Source organism: Macaca fascicularis, chromosome 11, assembly GCF_037993035.2.
Source record: "Macaca fascicularis isolate 582-1 chromosome 11, T2T-MFA8v1.1".
NCBI classification, from domain to species: domain Eukaryota; kingdom Metazoa; phylum Chordata; class Mammalia; order Primates; family Cercopithecidae; genus Macaca; species Macaca fascicularis.
The window spans coordinates 2,773,379-2,787,446 of NC_088385.1; positions in this window are offsets into that span (position 1 = coordinate 2,773,379).

Here is a 14,068-nt window from a genome sequence, read left to right on the forward strand (position 1 = left end):
GTTTCAAGAGCGTGTGAATGTATTTAACACCACTGAACTCTACACTAAAACATGCTTACGATGGTGAATTTTGAGTTACGTGTATTTTACCACAATGTTTTAAAAGAAGTGAGAAAAAAGAGGTGTGTGTGGGGTTGCTGTAGAGCTGCCCTGGGAAAAACCAGGAGTCCAGAACCCCCCGACATCCTCATCTCCCAGACACTGCTTCCCATTCTTCAAACATCCATGGCTCCAAAATGCCAGTCTGGCTGGATTGCAGAGCTTTGAAAGGGAGAGTGCGTTTCAGACTCCTAACGCCTTTCATCAGGCCCAGCCAATTTTTACTCAATGAGGGAGGAGGAAATAAGGTCATTAAACAAAATGGTCTTGCTTGAACATGTGCCTCCTGCAACTATGCACATGGACACACACATGCATACGGACACACGCACAAGGACACACATGTACACAGACACACACGCACACACACGGACACACACAGGGACACACATGTACATGGACACATGCACACACACAGACACACATGCACACGGACACACAAGCACACAGACACACACGGACACACACATGCACGTGGACACACACATGCACACGGACATACACCCGGACACACACATGCGCACGGACACACATGTACATGAACACACATGTACATGGACACACGCACACACACACAGACACACGCACACGGACACACATGCACACAGATACATGCACACACACACTGACACACATGTACATGGACACGCATGCACACAGACACATGCACATGGACACACAAGCACACAGACACGACATGGACACACACATGCACACGGACACACACGCACATGGACACACACAGACACACGCACATGGACACACACACATGGAACACACACATGCACACGGACATACACATACACAGACACACACACAGACACACGCACATGGACACACACACATGGAACACACACATGCACACGGACACACGCACACGGACACACACATGCACATGGACACACACGGACACACACGTACACGGACATATGCACCGGAACACACACACGTGTACACGGACACATGCACATGGACACACACACAGACACACGCACACACACATGCACATGGACACACACGTACATGGACACATGCACCGGAACACACACGTGCACACGGACACATGCACATGGACACACACATGCACACGCACGTCTCCCCACCCATCACTAAGAAATGCAGCTTGGATTTAGGTGGTAAACAAGGTCATCAGCCTAGCGTCAACCCAGATTTGCTGGTGCAGTCTCCTGCCCGCGGGACGTCAAGCCTCCAACTTGTACCTTCCGCCTGGAGAGTCTGAGGCGCATCAAAGCCCGGGAGCAGAGGGCAGCGGGCTAATTAGAGGCTGGCCAGGCAGGCAGCCGCTGCGAGGCTGTGCGAAGAGGCAGTCTGCCAAAGAGCAGATCCCTGGGGACCTGCCGTGTCTATAAATACCCTGAAGGTAACTTGTTAGAGGTTGTGTGTTGGCGGGGGAAGGGGGGAGAGAGAGAGAGAATGGGGAGGTAAAGACTGAAGCAGAAGAAACTCAGAGGGCCCCGTGGGGATTTACAAGCTGGGGGAGGACTTGGTGGTGAAAGGAGCTGGTCAGTTTCCACAGCTTCACAGCCCAGGAGGAGTGCAGAGAGGCCTCAAGAGGAAATTCAAGCATCAAAGAACAGGGTTTGAGAGGGAAGACCAGAGGAAGTGCTGAGAGGCACCAGCAATTTACTCATTTAACCGACAAGTGAGGGCTAGCTGCGAGCCCAGAGGGTGTGCTCCAGGTTCTGACCCGTGATGGGCGGGCCCCAGGACTGTCCCTTCCTACCCTGTTATCCACGGCATCTCGTTTTTCTTATCTGTAAAATGGGGATGATGCTCCCTGTGTCAGGCATAAATGTACTCAGCTGAAAGTAACAGAAAACCCAGATGACAAACAGGGATTTGTGAAAACAAGAAGTTTGGAGCGGGCAGTTCCAGTAGCAGCCCCTCTTGGCTCAGCTGCTCCGTGATGTCTGCAGAGACCCAGGCCCTCCTTCTTTCTGCCTTCCCCCCTCTGCCTGCTGGCTTTCATCCTCACGTGGCTCACCTCACTGTCACAAGATGGCTGCTGCCATCCAACATCACGTCCAGGTTTATAGTAGGGGGCAGGAGAAGGGCCATGCCTCTGACTAATTGGCCAAAAGTGGACAACGGGGTCGCCCTGAGCGGCAAGGGAGGCTGGAAAGATGGAAACAGGATTACCCTAACTTGTCTAACAAAACATGATCTGTTGCCTGGCGCTGGGTGTTATCAGGAAGAACAGAAGGGTATGATGTGGGCAACTACATACCCTTTGCTACATACTCCTGGGAGTAGCAAACAAAATGAGGCAGGTCTCAGCTCTCAGCACAGGGCCTGGCACTCAGAAACACTCTCCATTATCATGTACATGTGAGTTTTCTTCCTGTGTAACGACTGATGGGCAAACCTCTACTCCCAAGACACTTCCAGGGGAGCTAGCAAAGGGTGCACCCCCTCTTCTTCAGAGCAGAAGACCAAGGTGTGCGCAAAGGGGCAGAGATTGGGCAGGGACTCAGCTGTGGGGCCCAGGGGCCCATTTGCTCTGGGAGCCCTTCATGGCCTTTCTGGTTGGGTGCAGTGGAACAGGCCTCAGCCACCCATGAGTCAGAAGACCTGGTTTTTAGTGCGCACCCTGAAACTGCTCTCCTGTGCAACCTTGGCCTTTTCCCTCTTAATTTTGTCATCTACATACAAGAGAGTTGGGTGAGAGGATCATCGGAGACAGTGCGTGTGAGCTCGTGATGTTCTACACAAATGCGAGACGTTTGAGCTCACGAGGGAGAAGCAAGGCAAGCTTAGGGACCATAGTGAGCTTAGTGACTGCGGGCGGCGGGCAGTGAGCACACACATGAACATACACACACACACATGCACGCATGTAACGCACCACACAGTACCAACCGAGCACGTGTGCAGCACATGCGGATGAATGCACATCCAACACACATTAATACACAGGTTAGCTGTCTGCCAAGATGGACCCTGGTAACCCACGGTATAAAAGCCTTGCCAAAGGAGAGGGGACATGGGAGATGGAGGATGAGACTGGGCTGAGGTCAGCCGGCCCCCAGCAAGATGGTCTTGGCTATTCCCGTCACGTGAGGCCAGAAGGCAGTTTCCAGGGTGCTCACTGGGGTGTGTGGACAAGGTGTTGACCATGTTGTTCCTCTTTGGAAACCCCCTCACTGCCCTTTGCAGTGACTCTATCCAGTAGGGCCATGTTGCTAGAAAGTCTGGTCTCCAGGTCCTCTCCATCTGCAGCTTTTCCATCCCTTTCAGGGCAGGCAAGAGGCTGTGACTACACAGTCAGCTGAGGCTGAGAAGGACAAGGGGAAGCAGGGGGGCCCAGTAGCCACGCCGGCCAGAGCCCTGGCTGCCCAGCAGTCAGGAGGGAGGAGGATGGAATCCTGGGGGAGTCGCTTTGAAATCAGAAGTCCTCACAGCCTCCCTTTCAGCTCCCTACTTCACTTAGACTTTCACCTCTGCAGCCGTGCCAGGTCAGAGCCCTGAGGAGGTGGGCAGCCAGCACGTGTAGTGTTATACCAGGAGGGTGAGCGTGAGAACCTGGCCGGGCAGCCACCACTGCAGTGGAAATCAGTCCCTAAGCCCTGCCGTTCGAAACACGGGGGCCCACGCCAGCTCATCTGAGGTGCTGGAAACGTGCCGAGATGGAACCATGCACAGCTCAGAGCACTGGGCCAAGCCCAGAGGCCACAGCAGCCTGGAGGAGGCAGCTCACAGCAGTGAGAGTGGGGAGTGGGGCTAGCCCGACAGGAAGCCGAATGCTTCCTCGGAGAACCAGGCCGGCTTCCAGGAAGGATGTCTGGTCCAGGCTGGCAGCTTGCTGGGAATTTGCTCTTCCGAGCTCCCCAAGGACTGCATTCCGGAAAGGCCAGAGAGGGCCTTGGTCAAGGGTCTATTGAGGGTCACACCAGGGTTGGCATTACCCAGGGCCAACAAATGAAGACCAGCCAGGAGCCAGGACTGCTGTCCAGGTTCTCCTTCAAGCAATCCGCGGAGAAAACGTTGCCTTACAAACTGCGACGATGGGATTAAAATGAATCCCATTGGTGTTAGGAAGAGTTCTTCTACTTCCTTCTGATGGGGGAAATGTACAGAAATGGTGCAAATGTTTGGTGGTAGAGAAATGGAATTAGGGGTGTGACCGTTTCGTGACTGTGACTGGCCTCTGGTGAACTCATGTTCCCTTGGCCCGCCGCCCTCAGGGTCAGCCCCATGGCTCGCCATAGTTGGGCTGATGTTCCCGTGCTGAAAGCCCTGGGCACGCCTCAGAGGATAGAGGAGGACTCCGGACCCTCGTTCCCGCTCTGGGAACAGTCCCAGAGGAAGTGGCAGAGGCGAGTGGGAGCCATCAAATGCTCATGCTCAGTGGGGCTTCTGGAATTGTCGGAGCTCAGTCCTCAACTTTCCAGAAACATAACTGAGACCAGGAGAGAAAGGCCCTCCTCAGTGCCACGCCCCATTCACAAAAGAGCCAGGACCACTGAGCCCAGGCTGCCTGCACTCACCGCACTGCCTGTGCCAGGCTTCGTGGGATGGGCCTCTCTCTGTGTCAGGTACAGCAGGGGCGATACAGAGGCGAGGGGATGGGATCCTTGCGCTCAGAGATACACCAGGGATGCAATCAATGTGAAGACCGTAATAGTCAAGGACAAATGTGAGACAGGCTCTTGGATCGTTACGGAACACACTGGCAGACAATTCTGAAGAGGTTGACACAACGGGAGTAGCATTTGAGTTTGAAAGAAGAATTAGTCCTGATTAAGCTAATCAAGGAGGGTTGTAGTGGCTAAGGGCTTGTTTAGGCCCTGCCATTGATTAACGGCGTGATCTCGGGCAAGTTACCAAACTTCCAACTCAATTTCCCCCTCGATAGAACGCGGGGCAGTGATACCTGCCCTGCAGATGTCGGGGGAGGTGACATGGTGTGTGTAACATTCCTCCACATTGCCCAGCAAATGGCGAGATCTCTATAAACCCTGTGGTCATCGTGGCTCTCCTTGTCATTGTCATCCTCCTCATGACCATGGCCACCGTTCATGGGGGGGGCCGGGTCACACCGGGAAGGCTGTCTGCAGCAGTCTCCCTAGGATGGGGGCACTAACACCTGTGCAGCCCTTCCTCTGCCTGAGTCCCACCTGTTCTGGACAAAATTAGGTGTGTAGGTGAGGAAGCAGAGGGGCAGTTACTGGTGCCGATGAATCCCCGAAGCGTTTTGGAGAATCACAGCTACAACTAAATTCAGCTGGAGGTTTGTCCTCTCAGTCTGAGCCATGTGCTCATTTCAGAGTGTGGGGAAGGAGGGGGAAGGGGGAAGGAGGAAGAGGAAAAGGTCGAGGAGGAAAAAGAGGATAGGAGAAGGAGGAGGAAGAGAGGGAGGAGGAGGAAGGGGGAGGAGGAGGAGGAAGGGGAGGAGGAGGAGAAGGAAGAGGGGAAGGAGGAGGAGGAGGAGAAGAGGGGGAGGAGGAAGAGGAAAAGAGGAGGAGGAAGAGGGGAGGAAGAGGGGGAAGAAGAGGGGAAAGAGGAAGAGGGGAAGAGGGGGAGAAGGAGGAGGAGGAGGAGGAGGAAGGGGAGGAGGAAGAGGAGGAGGAGGAAGAGGGAGAGGAAGAGGGGGAGGAGGAAAAGGAGGAGGAAGGGGGTAGAGGAGGAAGTGATGGAGGAGGAAGAGGAGGAGGAAGAGGGGAAAGAGGAGGAAGAGGGGGAGGAGGAGGAAGAGGAGGAGGAGGAGGAAGGGGGGAGGAGGAGGAGGAAGAGGGGGAGGAGGAAGAGGGGGAGGAGGAGGAAGGGGAGGAGGAAGAGGAGGAGAAAGGGAGGAAGAAGAGGAGGAGGAAGAGGGGGAAGAAGAGGGGGAGAAGGAAAAGGAGGAGGAAGAGGGGGAGGAGGAGGAGGAAGAGGAGCAGGAGGAGGAAGAGGGGGAGGAGGAAGAGGGGGAAGAAGAGGGAAAGGAGGACGAGGAGGGGGAAGGCGGGGGGAGGAGCAGGAGGAGGAGGAGACGACCAGATGGGCATGGGTTTGGTTCCATCTGCTCAGGCTCACTTGTCTGTGCCCACTGGCCTGGGTCCCTCAGGTCTCCATCCTTCTGTTTCACAGCCTCAGTTCCTCTCTTGGTGGGGCCTCCATGAATCTTTCCTTCTCTGCCTGTCTGCCTGGCCTTCGGCTTCTCCTTTTCTCTTGCTCCTCAATGCCTCCCCGCCCTTCTCTCCCACAGTGCCCAGCAAGCCTTTGCTACCTACCCACTGTACACCTGGCCCTGTGCCTGGCCCCAGGGTCCAGAACCCCTTAGCGTGATGGTGATTTCTTGCCCTGGAGGAGCTCACAGGCTGCTGAGAAGACAGACACAAAGGAAAATACCGAGAGGCCAGAGGCCAGAGAGCTCGCTCTGCCTGGATCTCATGCCCTTATGAGGGTGATTTCTGCCTGGAGTAAACCCCATGTGTCTGAACACCTGCTGCTCCACTGGGCCCTCAGAGTGGAGCATAGACCCTGCCTCGCCCCCGCCTCCGGGAGCTCAGAGTCATCAGAAGAGTGCCCAGCAGGGTGCGGCGGGTACCACTTAGTGCTTCCGGCTGCACGGAGCAGGAAACCCCTACTTGGGGACTGAAATAATAACGGTGTGACAGCTCACACGAGGCCAGAGGCAGGTGGCTCCAGGGCTGGCGAGTGCAGCAGCTCCGAGATGTCACCCAGGACGCCGCTCCTTCCGTGTTTCCTCTTGCTGCCCTCAGCATTTCAGGTTGTCCCCCAGCCAGCTCCCCTCATGGCCACAGGATGGCTGCCGCTGCTCCCTTGCTGGTTCCCAGGGCTTGTTCCAGACCTTCTGGATCCAAAGCCCTGAGGTGCAGAGCCCCCGTCTCCCTGGGTGCCCCCAAGGTCCTGGCCGATGTTTGGGAGCCAGTCCCCCGACCTTCCTGCGTGGATATAGGAACGCTCAGCCTTGCGCCGGGGGCACGTCAGAGGAACAGTGAGGGCAGCACGTCCTGGCGTTACCTTCCTGCGTGGATACAGGAACGCTCAGCCTTGCACCGGGGGCACGTCAGAGGAGCAGTGAGGGCAGCACGTCCTGGAGTTAGCAGAGACTGCAGACTGGGCTTCCACACAGAACATTTGCCTGTGACCAAATTCGAGGACAAAGGTTTCTTTCTTTTGAAGTCATGGGTTTCCTGGTTGGAGCCTCGTCGGACCCCAGCAGTGCAGTACAGGGGAGTGAATGAGCAGGAAGAGGACCAGCATCTTGTGGGGGCAGGGCCACGACAGGGGCCTGTGCGTCCATCCCTGCGGAGCTGGTGGCAGAGCGGCGGATGCCGTGGTGGAGCATTTCGTGGAGTACTGGCAGGTGACACGTGCACGTGGCAGTGAGGACGACATGTAAACATGGCATTTAGTGGGGGGAAAGCCAGAACGGGATTCATAACACAGAACCACAGAAATTAAAATTAGATAAGCTGGGCGCGGTGGCGGGCACCTGTGGTCCCAGCTACTCAGGAGGCTGAGGCAGGTGGATCGCTTGAACCCAGGAGGTCGAGGCTGCAGTGAGCTATGGTACAGCCACTGCACTATAGCCTGGGTGACAGTGAGATCCTGTCCTAAAAAAAAATAGGTCCACAGAGTTTCATACAACTGAATACTACACGGTGATTAAAAATGGACATAACGAGGATTGAAAGAATCCGATAAAAGATGGTGAAGACACTGCTTTGTGTCACTCCATTTATGTGAAATTCCAGAAAGAAACCTGTGATGACAGGAATCGGCATAGTGACATCCCAGAAGGTCAGTTTGGCTAAGCAGGGTACACCCAAGACCTTCTGGAGCGTCGGCAATGTTCTCGATTGTCGTCTGGATGTGGGTTAACACACGTACGCAGACACACGCAGACGGCTGTTTGGAAACCTCGCTGAGGTGTGCACTGAGGTCTCTGCGGACTTTTCCGTGTGCATCTTACACCTCTATAGAATTCATATAAAGCCACGCGCACAAAACAATATACATTTTGTAAAAACACAAACAAAAAATAACACGTTGGACAGGATACAATGGCTGAGGGGTTGTGGGGAATGGGAGTGGGGCACGGACGTCAACGGGAGGAAATGAACTTTTAAAGAATCCTTGTCCAAACCAGTGATGAAGGTTTATATAAACTAAGGAGCATGATTACCTCGATTGCTTGTGTGCCCGAGGGTGGGGGCAGGAGAGAAAAGAAAGAGCAACAGCAGCAGAATAGCAGAGGCAACAAGTTTAGGGCTTCAGAGGCTTGGACCAGACGCACGTGGGGAGTGGTGGGGTCTCTGCGGGCAGCCTGGCACCACAGCTTCCTAGGCCCACTGCCAAGGGCAGGCCGCCCTGGTCTGCTCAACGTCAAGAACATAATCCAAGACAGTGACAAAAGAAAGCAGGGCAGAGTTCCTGGCAGTGGTTACCCAGGGCTGGAGCTTCCCAGTCCTGGCGGGGAGCTGGCAGTGAAGCCAGACTGAGCGTGCATCGTGCGTCTCTCTCCACAGCAGGGGAGATGGTGAGAGCTGGAGCGTGCACAACATTCAGGGGGGAAATTTTTAGTGAGCAGAAATGGAGAGAAGGGGTGTGGGCTGAGGGTCATGTGAGGTGAAGTGAAGAGGTTCGTTCTGCCTCTCCCCGGCTGCAGAGGGAGCATCCACTGGGCACTGCTGCGGGGGCCAAACCACAGGGGACGAGGCTCAGCGATGCTTGGAATGGGATTGGCAGAGGTTTGTTCCGCACGATAACACGAGACTGTTGGAAATGGGCTGGGGCGTGTGTGTACAAATGTGTGTACATGTCTGCCTATGATGTGGATATGTGGAGGTGTATGTGTGTTAATGTATGTGTGCATGTATGTTGTGCAGGCATGTGTGCGAGTGAACTATGTGGGCATGTGTGAATGTGCACATCTACTGCATGTATGTTTATGTGTGTGCATATGTGTACATGTGAATGTGTGTGCATGTTTGTATGATGTGTATGTGTGAGGTGTATGTGCATGTATATTTCATGTTTGTGCATATGTATGTATATGTATGTGTGTGTGTGAATGTATATGTGCGTGTTTGTGTGTGTGATGTGTATATATGTGAGGTGTATGTGCGTGTATTGCATGTTTGTGTGTGCATATGTATATATGTGTGTGTGTGAATGTATGTGTGTGCATGGTGTATGTGTGTGCATTTATGGTGTGTGTGATGTGTATGTATATGTGAGGTGTATGTGTGTTTATTGCATGTTTGTGTGTGCACATGTATGCATATGTATGTGTGCGTGTGAATGTGCGTGTTTATGGTGTGATGTGTATGTCTATGTGAGGTGTATGTGCGTGTGTATTGCATGTTTGTGTGCACATGTATGCATATGTGTGCATGTGTGAATGTGTGTGCGTGTTTATGGTGTGTGTGATGTGTATGTGTATGTGCGGTGTATGTGTGTGTGTATTGCATGTGCATGTGACGTGTGTATACGTATGTGTGCAGGTGTGCGTACCTGTGTTCTGAAGAGACTGAGAAAGAATAAACAGGAGAGGCTCCCCGCAGGGGTGACTGGTCCTTTAAAGAACCCCCCAAACTCTCCTTTCCTTTGCCTCCTGGGCTCGCTGTGCAGCCTCCTTAATGAATGCCTGTAGAATGCATTCAGAGGCTGGAAGGAGAAGCAGCAGCTTTATAAACAAACACACACTTCTAAAGGGTGACTAATCCCTGAGTCCCTGAGGGAGAGGAGAGAGCTGTGCTGTGTTGGAGGAAGAGGCACCTTGAGGGAAGGAGGCAGCTGCGGGGGTTCACTGAGGTTTTGGTCCCGGCCCCCATTAGCAAGTTGCTTCTCCAGGGGCAGGCCCCGGCTCCTTTCTGGGCTTGTCTCCAGCAGCCAAAAGAAAGGCTTGGATTATGGCCTCACAAGATCCTTTCTCTTGCTCCCATTTTATACAGTGCCTGTTGTGGCCAAGGTCACGGCGTTGCCCCGGCTGAGCACAAAAGGGCACTCAAGAGAGGCAGGCAGGGGCCACGTGGCCGCCCCTCCCATGCAGACAGCCTTGCTGGCTGGAGCCACCCATGGAGTGACCTGTTTGTGGAGGTCCAGCACAGAGCTCTCTAAGAGGCTCAGCAAAGGCCAGCAACAGAGCAGGAGGCTCCCATCCATGGCAAAGCCAAACCAGGGCTGCAGGGTCATTCCACACACTGCAGGGCACCCCGACCTGGGGGATAGAGCGGGTCTCCAGGAGACATGGAGGCAGAGAAAGTGGTGGCCGCCTTGCACTCAGTCCTCTGACAGTGACTTCCCCTGAACATACATCTTAACCAGAAGGAAGGACCTGAAAGGAGAAAGGGGGCTGGATGCTGAGACAGGAAGAAACTCCATCTGGTAGAGACTCTTCATCTGACAGGGGAACCTGCCCTGTGTTTGCATGGCCTGGCTTTAGTACCCAGGGCGAAGTAGTGACAGAGCCGGCCCACTCAGCCTCCTGACTTGAGGGGAGCTGTTGCCTGCCGTCGGACTCTTTTAGGCTTATCGAAGGGACCCCTGGGCTGTAAGTTTGGCAGGGCCTACCTGGTGATAGGCATGGGGATCACTTGTCTGCATTTGCCCAGGACAGCCTATGTATGTTTCTGCCTATTGTCTGTGTGACGAGTGACAGTTCACACCCAGAAGTGTCCTATTTTGGATGATCAATTATGTGGTCACCCCACTGATGGACAACTGGGTGACACTAAAGAAAGAGGACTTGAACCTCCAGAATCTTTGACTTTTAGAACTTTATGGACATCTGTTTTCTGCAAAATCCCTCCAAAACGTTCTGCAGCCTTCTGCTGACGTCATCAACAAGAAAGTATTCCTCATCTGCCCACATTAGAGTGGGGTGTGATGGGGGAAGTGAGTGACCCCGGTATCTGAGTTAGAGGAGGTTCCCTGAGACCCCAAAGCCAGGGTGGCCCCTACCGGACTAACATTTCCTAAGTGCTCATCCACAGGCACCCACAGCACCACCCAGCTCACAGGCATGCTGAGTTTAAACTGCATGGAGCCCCTGACGTGTCAGGCATTATGTTTTATTATTGGCATTATCAACTTCCTTATCTCATGAAGAGAGGAACAGACTCTTGAGGGGGAGACGGTCACATCCTGCTCTGCGAGTGGCCACGCAGGAGCTAGAGCCCGGGTCCCTGGGCCCCGCCTCCCCTCCACAGGACACTGCCTCTGTGCGCCTGGTCACAGTCAGACCGAGCAGGGCGCCCTGCTGGCAGCCAGGCCCGGGCAATGGGGAGCAGAGGGCAGAATCCCTCGCGAAGTCTCTGCTCCCTGGACGGGCTGGACGGTGCTTTGCCAGCCACATCTCCTGCCAATCTCTGTCTTTTAAGTTCCAGAACACTGAGTGGCTTGTATTCTACCCGCTTCCCACCCAATCACACACACACGCACACGCGCGCACGCACACGTATACACAGGCACTATTGCTGCTTCTTGCCTTCCTGTCTTGGCTCATGCCATCTCTTTTGCCTTAAACTCCTGCTGCCCCCTTATTTTGTCAGCTCCTACCTACCCTTTGGGAACCGGCAGAGGCATCACCTCTTCCTGGAAGCCTTCCCTGGCCTCTTATTTGCACGTAAGAGATGGCCCTCACCATGTCACCGACGGTAAGTCTCTTTCCCACTGGTCTGTGAGATCCTCAGGGCCTGGGCTGGGTCTTACTCATCTCTGTGTCTCCAGCATGGCATCTGATGGGTGGAGGCCATTCACACACAGGCTGGGTGCTCCACTGCCAGGCAGAGCCCCTTGTCCTTTCAGGACCCGTTATCTCAAGATTTCCTATATCAAGCCACAGTTTCCCAGCCTCTGTGCATGCTGGGAAACCTCTATCTACACAGGAGGGAATAAAACCTAAGGAACTTGTGACCCTGGAGAAGTGCCATGGGCAGAAAATATAACAACATCAAAAATAATTTTGGACAGACTTATGATGGAGCCAAAGGTGGCGATAAGAAAGGCTGGGACACACCTGACCCGTGAGGCTGATGGGGGAAGGGCCAGCTCTGCCTGGCACATCCCACAGGGCTGCCATCCAGCGTAGAAAACGCCAGCGTGGCGCACGCGTGGCTCTGGCCCAAAGCAACCATTGCAGGGTTCCTCCGATTAACACCACAGAAAATCCTTTCCCCTTGATACTCATCTGGGCGGAGAAAGAGACAGGAGGTGGTGGGACTAGAACCCAGAGCTTCCTGAGTGCAGTATTCTCTACACTACATCACACAGGAGGAGGGACTCCTGACAGCCTAGATCTGGGGACTGCCGCCTTGGTCTTCTGAGCCCCTTCAATTGTGTAGGTACCCGGTGTGCCTGACAGGCGGAGGAAGGAGCTGGGGCATTCACAGGACTGTGTGTGTGCACGGCTGGGTGGGCTGCAGCTCCCATCCTGGGCCAGGAGAACGTCACCTTGGAGACAAGGCCCTGCTTGTCCCCCAGCATCTCTAATGCTGAGAACTCCCACCTGTCCCTTGCGTGTCTGTTTCAGTGTCTGCCGACCTCAGCAGGATGCTTTACCTTGGCTTCTCCCTAGATATTTGGCGCCTTTCATCTTGGCCCTCAGACTTTTAGGGAAATTCTTAGACTTTGGCTTATGACTGTCTGGTCTCCCACCCTTTCTCTTGCCTACTTAGTACATTTTTATCTCCTTCCTGCCGTGCCCTTAGTTAACTTGTCCGAGGCTTGGATTTCTTTCTTCTGCCTCCTTCAGAAGCCTGGGCTGCACAGCTTGGGCTGCTAGCTGGCGTGGGGCCACGCGCCTGTCTGTACTGCCCAGCCGCCGGGAGTGCCAGTCACCCAGTGCTCTGCTCTCCTCCCCACCAACAGTCTGCACACGCAGTTTTTATTTGTGTACTTTTCTCAAGGCTCTAAGCTGTTGGCAGGCATTACTCATGACTCAATTTAGTGAACATCTATCTAGATACCCAAGGTTGAGTTAAATATACCGAGTATTTGTAACCACCTCCCTCACTCCTCTAATTGTAAGAGGGAGTGGGGTGCAGAGCAGCTGAGATCTGAAAACCAAGTGTTCGGCAAAATGCAGGGCAGGCTCCCCAACTTGCGTGGCCACGCACCTTTCCACCACGAAGCGCCGCCTCAGCCTGTGCACTGCAAACGACGCATTTCACCTCGAAGACGACTCCATGTTCCAAAGCCTGCCAGGCAGGCCGATTTCTTGGAGAAGGGAGGAGGCGGCACATGTCTGAATAGAGCAGGCCCTGTTAGAAAACAGAAGGCTTCTTCACTGCTAATAGGAGCGAGTGGCCAATCTGTCCACATTAATCCGGAGACATGGTTCCTAAAACTGCACCCAACACTCCACCCCTCCCCGCCCCACCTGCATCTACACTGACAAATGGAAACCGAGCCAAGCCTGGTGCTCAGAGCACTCGTTTCTAATGTGCCCCTCCCATCCTTGGCACCACATACTCCAGGGAAACAGGCCTTAACAAGTGTGGACTGTTGGTTTCTCTTTATACCCCAGAGAACCAAAGAAGGCTGTTACTCAACAGTTGAGATTTCTTGAGGTGGAAATGCACTTTCCTCTCAGATTTTCACCCTTCTCATTCAAGAGGAAGAAAGCAGGTCTTTCTGTCCTTTCTGGGTCTGAAAAGGGCAGGCAGGCTGATGGTGTCTGCGGGAAGAACAAACTTACCCAATGCAACAGATCTGTGATTTCCAGGGCAGTCCTTCAGCATACTATATATATATATATATATATTTTTTTTTGGTTTTGTTTTTGTTTGTTGGCCCAGGGTTGACCCCTTAAAAGGGCTGGAAGCAGCCAGTACCTTAAGGGGGCTCTGTGTATCAGCAGGGCTGGGTATGCACACCAGACAGTTCTAGAAGACGCTAACGAAGGTTTCTCTCACTCTGCAGTTACCACCATGCCTGGCCTTCTGAAGGGGGAGACCGAGCAGAGTGCTTCTTCTCAGAAGATCCAGGTACGAAT